General features: G+C 41.8%; 1 protein-coding gene across 3 annotated transcripts in view; it reads right to left on the bottom strand.

Annotated features, from left to right (window-relative positions):
- The window catches only part of LOC122550918 (A-kinase anchor protein 17A-like), a 39,114-nt gene extending 25,990 nt beyond the window's left edge, over positions 1-13,124 (bottom strand). Inside the window, exon 1 of one of the 3 annotated variants that reach the window (XM_043692366.1) lies at positions 12,782-13,124. The gene's annotated coding sequence lies outside the window, so the exon portion shown is untranslated. Of the gene's footprint in view, positions 1-12,078; positions 12,104-12,674; positions 12,739-12,781 lie in introns of those variants that run through there. The other 2 variants (XM_043692367.1, XM_043692368.1) reach the window with 2 other exon arrangements.
- Between the last annotated feature and the right edge of the window lie 186 nt (positions 13,125-13,310).

The raw sequence follows: 13,310 nt of genomic DNA, 5'->3' as shown, positions 1-13,310 counted from the left end.
GTTACTATAGTCTTTTCTTCCGACCATCTCTCTTGGAGGAGGGGTCACGGACTTCCATTGCATTGGTCCACACTTGCAGACGAAAGTACAGCTCTGGTTTCCCATTACTTTCTGCGGAATGGCCGATCAGGAAACTCTGCTCTTACTGCCTCTCGTCAGGTGTATGGAAGGATTTACAGGCTGGCGAGCAATCAATCTGTTGGGCCACATTACGAATGCACCTCTGTGACCAACAAGTCCCTACATGGGACTACTAAAGACCTGCTGCTGCTAACAACACTATGTGCTTCTTAAGCGGCTTAAACCGATCAATGTCACCCTCAGTCTCCTCTTCCTCCCTACAAACCAGACAGAGTTCACAGAAACAGACCCTTCCATCCAACTCATCCATGCCGACCAGATATTCCAACCTAAACTACTGCTCCCTGCCAGCACCCGGCCCATATCCCTCCAAACCCTTTCTATTCATATACCCTGTTGTATATCTCTATGACTGTTTCCTGCTTCCTGACTACTTTGTTCTTCAATATAGTCATAGACGTCCTTGTGCTAGGAATCATCAGTATAATTGCTAAGTTTACAGATGGGGCAAAGGTAATGAAGGTGGAAGATGTCAAATCCAATCTTAAAGCTAACTTTGTAAAATTTGATGACATATTCTAGGGTCAAAGGTCACTACCCTAGGGAATAAAATCAATAATCTTAGAAACTTTTCAGTAACAAGCAGCAAGGTTTTAACACCTGTTCCAACTCAATCTGAGACCAATTCTTATTCCACTACCAAATCTTCCTGACCTTTTCAGGTTCAGCATGCAACATTTTAAATTGTTTCACCATGAAAATCAGCAACAGCTAGTGAGCAGAGAGGAGATAGATGAATCTAAGGCAGCAATAAAAAGTAACTTGCAATGTTATTATCCAAAGCGTAGGAGTGGATTTGCAACCAACTGTGTATGATGCATTCCTCATCCCCATCACAGATTATGGGCCAGATCAATTTCAGTGCTGGGAAGTACAACCTTTAGCCAGTAATGTACACCCCTGCTTTCAGGTCAGAAGGCGATTAAGCAACAGTGCATTAGCATTACTGTCAGCAAGTTTTAAAAACCTGCAAGTGAATCCAAGTGAGATCCATTAGCTAAACCTTAGGAATTACATTTATTCATTTGACCCTTATTTTAAAACAAAAATCACGAAACTCACAACATGGAACAAAGCAATTTTAAAGTCAGTCTTTTGTGCCAGATTAAACATCTAGGTTTTATAGGTACTTGTTAGCTTTGATTGTTTTAACAAAAACGTCAAAACCAAAACTACAAAAAATTCAGGATAAAATCAGCTAATACTTCAACTACCGTAATGGCTGTTCCTCTCACAGCTCAGGCACAGGGCAACATTCATATCCATCTTAATTCAGCTAAGGATGGTCACCAGGACAGATTTTGACTGTCCTTTTGCCTCTTCTAGTCTGTTTAACAAGCTTCTCTCAAGGAATATGGCCACCAGTGTTAACAAATAAATCTCACTCAGCTGATTTCACCTCCAGAAACATTCTGGCACCTACAACCATTGATAAAAGCACCAAACTAATAGCTACAAACATGTGACAAGCTGAGATACATATTTAAATTTAGATATGCCAGGCCTATTCATAATTAGTGCAGGGAGAATCTTGAAAAAGCAAGCTACATGAAATGCATGGAGAAAAAAATTAAAAATCACAACACCAGGTTATAGTCCAACAGGTTTATTTGGAAGCACTAGCTTTTGGAGCACTGCTCTTTCATCAGGTGGTTGTGGAGTATAAGATCGAAAGACACAGAATTTATAGCATAAGTGTGATATGACTGAAATTATATATTGAAAAAGACCTGCACTGTTGGTTAAGTTTCTCATCTTTTAGAATGACCAGGGGGGTTTCAGTTCTTTCATATGTCAATCCCAGAACTTCCTTAAAGTTACTTTCTCAAGTGAACTTTAACAATAGGTGCCATGTTGGTCCAGATAATGCACTGAAGGTATGAAGTGCCCTGTGTGAGACTGTTTGTGCCCCAATGTTCAGACTGATTCTATTTCTAAAAAAGGGATTTACAGAATCTTACATGGATTCATGCAGTTATTGAGCAAAATAAAATGTAATTCTGCAAGTACAAATTCACCCCACAAACCTGTGTGTGTGTGCATGTGTATGCACGAGTGAGTGCGTGAGTATAAGGGGCATAAATCTGTGAGAGGGTGCATAGGTGTGAGTGGATGAGAGACAGCTTGTGTGAGAGACGGTCTGCGTGAGTGTATGAGTCTGTAGAAGTGTGCGCGCTTATGTGTGCGCACACGCGCTCATGTGCATGTGCGCATACGTCTGTAGTGCAGTGGGGTCACCTGTAGTGTGACATGAACCCAAGGTCCCAGTTGAGGCCATTCCCATGGGTACCGAACTTCGCTATCAGCCTCTGCTCGGCCACTTTTCGTTGTTACCTGTCTCTAAGTCCATCTCGGAGGATGGCCACCCGAAGGTCCGAGGTCTAATGTTCCATACCGCTGAAGGGTTCTGCAACTGAGATGGAACACTGCCGTCTGTTGATTGTTGTGCAGTACCCATTCATCCGTTGCAGTAGCTTCTACTTGGTCTCACCATTGTACCATGCCTCAGAGCATCCTTGCTTGCAGCGTATGAGATAGACAACGTTGGCAGACTCACATGAGTACCTGCCACATACATGGTGGGAGGCGTCCCCACGTGTAATGCTGGTACCCGTGTTAACACTCTGACACGTCTTACAGCATCCACTGTGACATGGTTGTATGGTGTTGTTCTCAAAGGCAGGCAGTGTGCTACCAACAATGATCTGTTTGAGGTTTGGTGGCTGATTAAAGGCGAGAAGTAGAGTTATGGGGAAGGTCGCGCCTTTGAACAACTACCAAACCTCAAACAGATCAATGTTCGTAGCAAACAGCTGGCTTTGATGACAACACCATACAACTTGTCACGGTAGACATTGCAAGATGTGTCAGAGTGTCGACATGGATACCACTATTATACGTGGGGACACCTCCCATCATGTACGTAGCAAGTACTCAGGTGACTCGGCCAACTTTGTCTCTCTCATACACTGCAGGCAAGAATGCCCTGAGGCATGGCACATTGGCGAGACTGAGCAGAGGCTATGGTTATAGATGAATGGACACCACACAACAGTCAACAGACAGGAGTGTTCCCTCCCAGTCAGACTTCAGGACAGGCAATAACGCAAAGTGGCCGGGCAGAGGCTAATAGCCAAGGTCAGTAGCAATGGAGATGGCCTCAACCGGGTTCGTGTCACACTACAGGTAACCCCACACACACACACACACATACATATACACACTTACAGACTCATACACTCATGCAGACCCTCTCTCATACACAGGCTCTCTCTCATATGTTCACATATACACTCCCACACTCTCATCCACACATGTACCCTCTCACAGATTTATACTCTTTCACACTAACACACATGCTCAGACATTCATAACCACACACCCCCACCAGACACACTGGTTTGTGGAGTGAATTTGTACTTGCAGAATTACATTTTATTTGCTCAAAAACTGCATGAATCCATGTGAGATTCTGTAAATCCTTTTAAAAAGGTAATCAGTCTGAACATTGGAACACAGACAGCCTCACACAGGGCACCTCACACCTTCAATGCATTATCTGGGCCAACACGGCACCTATTGTTACAGTTCACTTGAGAATGTAACTTTAAGAATGTTCTGGGATTTTCATATGAAAGAACTGAAACCAATATGATGAGATACTTAACAAACCATCCAGGTCTTTTTCAATATATAATTCAGTTACATCACACTGTAAACATTTGCTTAAATTCTGTGTCTTACGATCTTATACTCCACAACCACCAGAAGGAGCAGTGCTCCGAAAGCTAGCGCTTCCACATAAACCTATTGGACTATAACATGGTGTTGTGCGATTTTTAATTTTGTACACCCCAGTCCAATACCAGTACCGCCAAATCATGAAGTAAAAAGGATTTTTAAAGGTTTTACAAGAAGTGTGAGGTCACATCTACCAGAAAAGGATGGACAGATTGTGTCTGCTTCCTCTGAAAAATTGAAGATTGATGTGTGGCTTAAAGAAATGATGTTGATTCTTGGATCAAACACCACTGCCAGTATGACAGGCCTGAGTACTAAGCACTAATTGTTAGCTCATGTAACTTACACCACAAAAACTGGGTTTGTGCTGTGACAGATGTCATGAAGTTTATTAATGATACCAAACATTGACATTTCTCTAATAATCACAGATGATTTTGTTATTCATTCATGGAATATGAGTATTGCTGGCTAGACTAGCAATTATTTCCGAGTGCTAGTTCTTCTTGAGCTGGTGAGCTGCTTTCTTGAAGTATTGCAGTCCATTTAGTGTACGTAGACCCACAATGCCATCGGGGAGGGAGGTCCAAGATTTTGACAGACTGACACTGAAGGAACTGCAATATAATCTGCAAGTCAGGATGGTGTGTGGTTTGGAGGGGAGCTTCCAGTTCATGATGCAGCCCTGTATCAGTTTCCCTTGTCCTTCCAGATAGAAGTGATTATCAGTTTGGAAGGCACAGTCTATGAAGACTCATTAATTTCTGCAGTGGACATTGCTGGAGGTACTTGCTGCTGCTGCCGACAGTTGATGGTGGAGTGAGTTGGACCTGTACCACCATTCCAAGCAAATCATGGCTGATCTTCCGCACTGCACTCTCCATATCCCTAATTCCCTTAATACACAAAAATCTATCAGCTTTAGCCTTGAAGATACTGAATATACTCTAACCTCTAGAAACAGAATTGATCTTAGCATATTGCTTCTCCCTTTTTCTAACATTTAGTGAAGCTAAGCAGTCAATTCACTTAGGACAGCTGACGGCCTAAGTGAAAGGGATTCTGGCAACAAGATCACAGACAATAGGTTGCCTCCACTTGCTCAAGGATTATGACCTATTGTTTCACATCCTCTGCCCATGTCATACCAATCTGATGCTCAAAGACAGACAACACTAGCTGAGAGTTCCACTTTTCCTTTATCGATAAGCATGCTATCAATTTAAAGCGCAGCACCATAAGAAGTCAGCTTCCCTGTATTCTGTGCTGCTACTGGTCATTCTGTTTGTCACTACCTTTGAGCAGTATTCTGTATCAGGCACAAATCATGTCACTATAAAATGCCAATGTGTTTCTTCTGATACATTTAGATTATAGGCTCGATTCTTCCAGCAGCATTCATGCCACACTTGTAACTCCCCATGCATGATGCAATACTACTGAGAGCCAAATGTTATCTTTCATTGAAATGAAAGCTTGAGAATAAAAATTTCAGTGACCAATACTCTACAAAACATTCCAGATGCAGTCTCTCCAATGCCCTGTATAATTGAACCTAGCCTCCCTACTATTGCATTCAATTGGCCTTGCAACAATATTGTTAGCTTTTCCTGATTACTGGCTGCACCTACATATTAACCTTCTGCAATTCATATACTAAGACACCAAATCTCTTTCCTCAAGAAGGGCTCATGTCCGAAACGTCGATTCTCCTGCTCCTTGGATGCTGCCTGACCTACTGTGCTTTTCCAGCAACACATTTTCAGCTCTGATCTCCAGCATCTGCAGTCCTCACTTTCTCCCACCAAATCTCTTTGCAAGTCAGAGCTCTGCAATCTCTCACCATTTAAATATGTTTTTTAAAATTCTTTCTGCCAAAATGGACCATTTCTCACTTCCACACTACACTACTCTTGCCAGATCTTTGCCCATTCAGTGAACTTATTTATACCTCTATGCAGACTCATGTCCTCTTCACAACTACTTTCCTTCCTTTGCTTGTACTGTCAGCAAATATACCTATCAAACCTTTGGTCTCTTCATCCACATCGTTTTTATAAACTGCAAAGAGTTGAGATCCCAACATTGAAGCCTGTGGCACACCACTTGTGACATCCTGCCAGCCTGACAAAGACACATCTATTCCTGCTCTATCTTCTGTTAAATAGCCAAATCTTCTATTCATGCCAATGTAGTAAGCCCTCATCATGAGCTTTGATTTTTCTGCAGTTACCTTTGTGGCACCTGATCAAATGCCTTCTGGAAATTCAAGACCAAAACGCCCCCTGGTTCCCCTTTAGCTACAGCACAAGTTACAACTTCAAAGAACTCCAATAAATTAGACTTGATTTCCCTTTGACAAAACTACACTGACTCTGCCTAATCACCTTGAACTTGTCCAAGTGCCCTATTATAACTTCTTCAATAGCTTCGAATAATGTTTCTCTAGGACAAACATTAAGCTAACTGGCCTGCAATTTCCTGCCTTCCTCTCCTTTTGAATTGTGTTTCATTAACAATTTACCAATCTAAAGTAACTTTTCCTGAAACTGAAGAGTTTTAGAAAATTAAATCAACCATCTCATTAGCTACTTCTTTGAAGACCCGAGATGAGGGGGTAAGCCCTCATCATGAGCTTTGGGGTACTGGGCTAATGGTCGGATACTTGGTAGTGTGGATGAGCAGAGGGATCTTGGTGTCCATGTACACAGATCTCTGAAAGTTGCCACCCAGGTAAATAGTGCGGTGAGGAAGGCATATGGCGTACTGGCTTTTATTGGTAGAGGAATTGAGTTCCGGAGTCCTGAGGTCATGATGCAGTTGTATAAGACTCTGGTGCGGCCGCATCTGGAATATTGTGTGCAGTTTTGGTCGCCATACTATAGGAAGGATGTGGAGGCACTGAAACGGGGTTAGGTTCTTCACTCAGCGAGTCGTAAGTTCATGGAATGCCCTGCCAGTAGCAGTGGTGGACTCTCCCTCTTTATGGGCATTTAAGCGGGCATTGGATAGGTATATGGAGGATAGTGGGTTAGTATAGGTTAGGTGGGCTTGGATCGGCGCAACATCGAGGGCCAAAGGGCCTGTACTGCGCTGTATTCTTCTATGTTCTATGAACTCAGTTAGAACATAGAGACTTGTCAAATTTCAGTTCCAACAATTTACTCAGTTCTACCTCCCTGTTTGTTGGAATTTTTTTTTTTTTGAGTTCCTCTTTTCCTTTCAATTCTTCTGACCTCTTGATGGATCGGTTGCTGTCTCTATTTGCGGTTGAAGACGAGACAGCTAATTTAAGTAGAGCAGAAGAAACAATTGTTTGGTTAGAACAAGAGAGATCCACTGAACATGAAGTCTGCAACTAAAGCAAGTATTATGATCCCAGCATTTGCTCCGATCAGGCAAGTCAGATCCCAGACTGAAGTCTCATTTGACAGGTCATGTTTTGTTTTTTCAGTTTTAACAAGATGTTCTTTCACTGAAGCAATGCAGCAGATTTTGATTTATCAACAAAACAGAAGTTTACTACATAAAATAAATTAAGATAAAATAAACTGAATGATTATATAATTATTTACATGTAATATGTTTAAATATTTTGAAACACTAAAAATACAACCCAATTAACCCCAACAGCATCCCGGCATAATAGTCAAATACCAGAGAATGCCCTTCGCCAACCCAGCAGAGAGGCCGATAGATCCTTCGTTAAGTCCTCATTACTGTGAATGAATTTTCTCAACTTCAAATATATATTTACTCATGGGACATGGACATTAATTAATTAATTGACTTATTCTTGTCACATGTGCGTGCTATACAGGCAGATTGTACCATACAAACGGCACCAGGACATCAGCGAGACTGTGGAATAAAGTGCAACAGCTGCACAGAGGGAGAAACCACTGAGGATGTTACCTAGTAGGGTGACGAAACATCTGGAAATGAACCTTCAAGCTCAGCGAGCAAACCTACATCTACATTAGTGGATGTTCTTGAGCTTTGCCCATGGTGAGAGTACTCAGGAACTTTTCTTTTAGTGCACCTGGTAGATTTTGAAAGAACATTTCCTCTTGGGAGACAATCTAGAATGAGGGGTCAGAGTTTACAAAATATGGGGACGTCCATTTAAGACAAACATTTTTTTTCCTCTCCAATGATCAAGACTGTTTGGAATTTCCTGCTTTCTCTGGTGGACACAAGTGATCTCAGCGCAGCAAAGAACAGGAGTTATTGCCAGTATCATGATTTGTCAATCACAAAAACATTTTACTTGGTTATTGTGGCATTGTTGCTTCAGGGAGCTTGCTGTCGAGAAGCCCCCTTACAGCACACAATACTTGTATTTCCTGAGAGTTTGGGATGTCACTAAGAGTGTCATATTAGTAATTAGTCTTCTGAAAATGTAAACAAATCTCTCCATGAAATCAGATGAGAGGTCGTAAGAATTAGGAAGGTCTTGACTCATGCCCCATCCTACTCAATTATCTATGTAGCATGTCGAAAATAATATGATTTTGCTACTAGAAGGAATGAAAACTAACTTTCAATGACAAGGGGACAAGTCACCTGACTCAAGAGTATCTATCGCATGACTGTTGGGCCAAGAGAGGTCAAACAGGTGACTGACATACATTTATAGCCAGTCCCCAAAGTAAGGTTTATTAACAGGGACAGACAGGGAGACAGGGGCAAATAGTCCCAGGGAGATGAGACACACCATGTTAGGGGAGTACCCAGACCATCAGAAAAAGATGGTAGGTCAATTGGGACGTGGGAGTGTGCTATCTCCATTCCTCCTTCCACAGAATGGCTCCAGCATTGGTAAAGCATTCTCATTAGTCAAGAGTTCTTTCTTTGTTTAATTAACAAATGTATCATGTCTAAACTGTTGCTTCTCAAACTATCTGAAGATTGCAATGAATCTTTCACTTGCTATATTAGGTAACTGGGATCATGAAACCAAACAAAAATCAAGACTATACATAAATTAACTACTATACTTCCTGCATCACAAGAGATTACACCATACAATTCTGTGAAATGTCCCATAATCAAAGAAAACGCTAGATAAATGCAAATCTCCTTTCATCGATGCAGCTAAATACCATTAATTAAAATACCACTAATTTAACAGTTGTAATTACATTTTGGAATGCAAAGCACAAGGGGCACTAGTTTCTTCCAAAATACTATTTTCAATCTGTGTCAGAGTGGGTCAATGTCATTCACCCTTCAGTTTTCTTTCCCAGAGAGAAACAGAATGTGCATCACGTTCTACACCCAAGATTAATGAATAGAGGTTAGCAGATGACCACAGAAAAAACAAAATCTCATTGAGACCATGCACTGAAATCCAATCTGGAAAGAAATCCTGCCTATACAGCTAGTAAACGGAATGATATTGAATTGTATCTTTTCTTTCTTTCTAACAGAAAAATACAGTGCAAGGTTTGGTATAATACTCTCAGCATTGCATGTTTGCATTCGTGGTATCCAATTTACCAAAAACAATACTTTGAATAATTTACTAGAGATTCTTCAAAATATTTAACATTGTCATATAGTGGGTTTTAGCGAGTTTTGAGAAGATTTGTAGCTCAGGTTGAGATTTTGGATGTAGGTTTGCTTGCTGAGCTGGAAGGTTCATCTCCCTACTAGGTAACATCTTCAGTGGGCCTCAGGCAAAAAGCACTGCTGGAAATTCCTGTTTTCTATTTATGTGTTTGGGTTTCTGATGTCATTTCCTGTGGTGATTATTTCCTGCGGTGAAGTCACTTCCTGTTTCTTTTCTCAGAGGGTGGTAGATGGGGTCTAACTTTATGCGTTTGCTGACAGAGTTCCGGTTGGAATGCCATGCTTCTAGGAATTCTCGTGCGTGTTTTTGTTTGGCTTGTCCTAAGGTGGATGTGTTGTCCCAGTCGAAGTGGTGTCCTTCCTCATCCGTTTATAAGGATACTAGTGAGAGAAGGTCATGTCCTTTTGTGGCTAGTTGGTGTTCATGTATCCTGGTGGCTAGTTTTCTGCCTGTTTGTCCAATGTAGTGTTTGTTACAGTCCTTGCACGGTCTTTTGTAAATGACATTAGTTTTGCTTATACCAAGCAAGGACAAGCCAAACAAAGGCACACATGAGAAATGACATAATCAACCCAAAGAAACCCAAACATATAAATAGAAAACAGGAATTTTCAGCAGTGCTTCGCCTGAGGCCCACTGAGGATGTTACCTAGTAGGGTGACGAAACATCTGGAAATGAACCTTCAAGCTCAGCGAGCAAACCTACATCCACATTAGTGGATGTTCTTGAGCTTTGCCCATGGAGAGAGTACTCAGGAACGTTTTGTTTAGTGCACCTGGGAGATTGGAGCAATGGGTGAGCATTGACAAGTTGTAGAAGTTCCATCTAAAATGGCAGATCTCTGCAGGTGAACTGCATCAGATGTTCGTGGCACCCAAATAAAAATACTATATTATCAACAATTTAGCATTTGTAGATTATTAAAGATATGAATAACTTCAGTACTGTGTTTGCACCACAGAATCATACATCACAGAAGGCAAAATTTGGCTCTTTGAAAGAGTTAGTCAATTCATTGAATTTCCTTGCTCTTTGCCCAATTTTTCTTTATTTCAAGTATACATCCAATTCTTTGTTGAAAGTTACTGTTAAATATCTTTTAATTGCTGACAAGCTGTGCATTCCAGATGACACACACAGATCATGTAAAGAACTCATCTCCCACTAGCTCTTTTGCTGTCACTCACATAAGTACAAAATCTGTACCTCTTCTGGCTCTCAACTCTCCTGTAGTTCCTCCAGATCTAATCTATCAAAATTACTCAATTTTGAAACCCTCTATTGAACCCCCACTTAACTTTCCCTGCAATAAATAGAGTATTAAGTTTCTTCATTCCTTCTGCATAATTTAAATACCTTACTCCCAATATCACTCCAATAAACTTTCTCAGATCATTCTTTAAGGATTTGGCATCCTTCCAATAAATCTAGTGACCAGATAAATTTTTTAAATATTCCTTCACAGGATATGGGCATCACTGGCTAGGCCATCATTTATTACCCATACCTAACTGGCTTAGAGAAGACAGTGGTGAACTGCCGTGTACAATCCATGTAGTGTGTGCACATCCATGGAACAGATGCAACACAAGCTGAGGCAAGTGATCTGTAAAGGTTTACTATTAATCCCTTGCTTCCAAATCCTTTAAATCAAGCCAAGGGAAGTCAGCTGGTATTTAAGTAGCCTTCTCAACTTTTTAAAAGTCAATTTTGTTTTTGGGATATTGATGCAGCAGGTTAGCCCAGCATTCATCGCCCATTTCCACTTTAACATGGAGAAGGGAGCAGTGGGGTATTTTCTTGAACTTGCCTTCAGTCCACGTGGTACGGAAAAATCTATAATGAAATACATTTTTAATTTCATACAGGGGGTGTAGACTCTACTGACTAAGTCAACATTTATTTCCAATCCATAATTGCCATTGTAGAAATGGCAGTGAGCTGAATTTCTTGAACCGCTGCAGTCCATTTCTTAGATAGATCCACAATGTTGCTAGAGAGAGAGCTGCAGAATTTTAACCTATTGACTGTGGAGGAACAGTGATATACTTCCAAGTCAGAATGATGTGTCGCTTGGAGAAGAACACATCCTGTCATACTCAACTAATTTTCCAACCCCTATCAATTCAGAAGAATTATCATACTGGACTCGAAACATTAACTCTGTTTCTCTTTCCACAGTTGCTATCTGGTCTGCTAAGTTTCCCCAACATTTTAATTTGTTTTTAAAATTCAAATTGCTAGCATCTGCAGTATTTTGCTGTTCATTCAAATCTATGTGTACATACCCCATTCCCCAGTATCTCTCCCCCGAGAAAATTGCATGATTCATTTTCTATTAACCAACCTCAATACTCTATTATAAAACAAAGAACTGTGGAGGTCGGAGATCTGAAACAACAAAAATTGCTGGAGAAACTCAGTAGGTCTGGCACCATCTCTACATCTTTCTCTCTCCACTGGCTATGCCAGACCTGTTGAGTTTGTTCAGCAATATCTTTTTTTGTCTCAAAACTCTTATTTTTAGGCAACATCTTCAAACCCACAAACATCTGGAAAGCCAAGAGCAGCAGATACATGGGAATACCATGACCTCTAAGTTCCCCTCCGAGTCACTCACCATCCTGACTGGAAATACATTGCTGTTCCTTCTGTGTAGACAAGGAGGTGGCTGGAAGAACACAGCAAGCCAGGCAACATCAGAAGATGCAGAAGTCAAAGTTTCAGGTGTAACCCTTCTGTATCGCTGGGTCAAAATCCAGAAGTCCCCGCCTCAGGGTGTTGCAATCTACCTACATCATGTGGACTGCAGTGCTTAAAGAAGGCAGCTTACCAAGGGTAGCTATGGAATGCAATAGAGTTTTTAAAAAAAAACCTGCGAATGCTGGAATTCAGAAACAAAAACAAAAAAAACAGAAATTGCTGGAGAAACTCAACAGGTCAGGCAGCATCTGTGCAGAGAGAAAAGGAGAGCACGGTTATAATATTTGGGTATTCAGCGATCCTTCTTCAGAACTCAGAGGCAATAAAGTGTTGGGTAACCCGAAACGTCGATTTCGCTGCTCCTTGGATGCTGCCTGAACTGCTGTGCTCTTCCAGCACCACTGATCCAGAATAAAGTGTTGGGCCCAGCCAGCAATGCCCACGTCGCTCGGTTGAATAACAATAATAATAAAAAAAACCTCTATCAAAACACAAACATTATGTGATTAAAACCTGCGACGCTGTAACTCGGGCAGGAATCTCCAAGTGATCTAACAGAACGCCGCGGGAGCTGCGAGATACATGAAGCCTTCGTGGGAAGCTGCTTTCTGACGACCTACCGTTTCATGAAGTGGGTAACGTTAGGCCGGGAGCCGGCAACCTGCTGGAGGCCTCTCCTGTCAGCAACCACCACCACCACCACTGCGACCGGACTCAAGAAGGACCCCAGAAACGAACAACCGAAGGCGCGCCTGATCCATCCGACACCGCAACATCATGCCTCAACCCCATTTCTTGGAGATCCTCCTCTCGCGTGTGCCTGAATAAAGAGGATCCCGAGAGGGCAGTCAGTTTCGCCTGACCCGGGACCGTCGCGTTTCACAAGGAAGTTTTGTCGGACAGCTAAAAGTCCCGTCAGTGTGGGGTGGTGGGGGCCTATCTGTGCTGAGGGGCGTATGGAGGATGCGCATGCGTATTCACGATCAACCATTCATTGGCGCCATCTTTATGAGGGGCGGTGATGTCGCCGAAAAGGCACGAAGGTGCCCGATCATACCCGAGTGTTGAACATCAGGTGAATAAGAACATGTGGCCAACATGTTTCCAATCCTAAAATCAGCAGAGACGTTCCACATAACACAAAACTAA

Source organism: Chiloscyllium plagiosum, chromosome 6 (assembly GCF_004010195.1).
Source record: "Chiloscyllium plagiosum isolate BGI_BamShark_2017 chromosome 6, ASM401019v2, whole genome shotgun sequence".
NCBI lineage: Eukaryota > Metazoa > Chordata > Chondrichthyes > Orectolobiformes > Hemiscylliidae > Chiloscyllium > Chiloscyllium plagiosum.
This window is presented reverse-complemented; position numbering and strand designations above follow the sequence as displayed.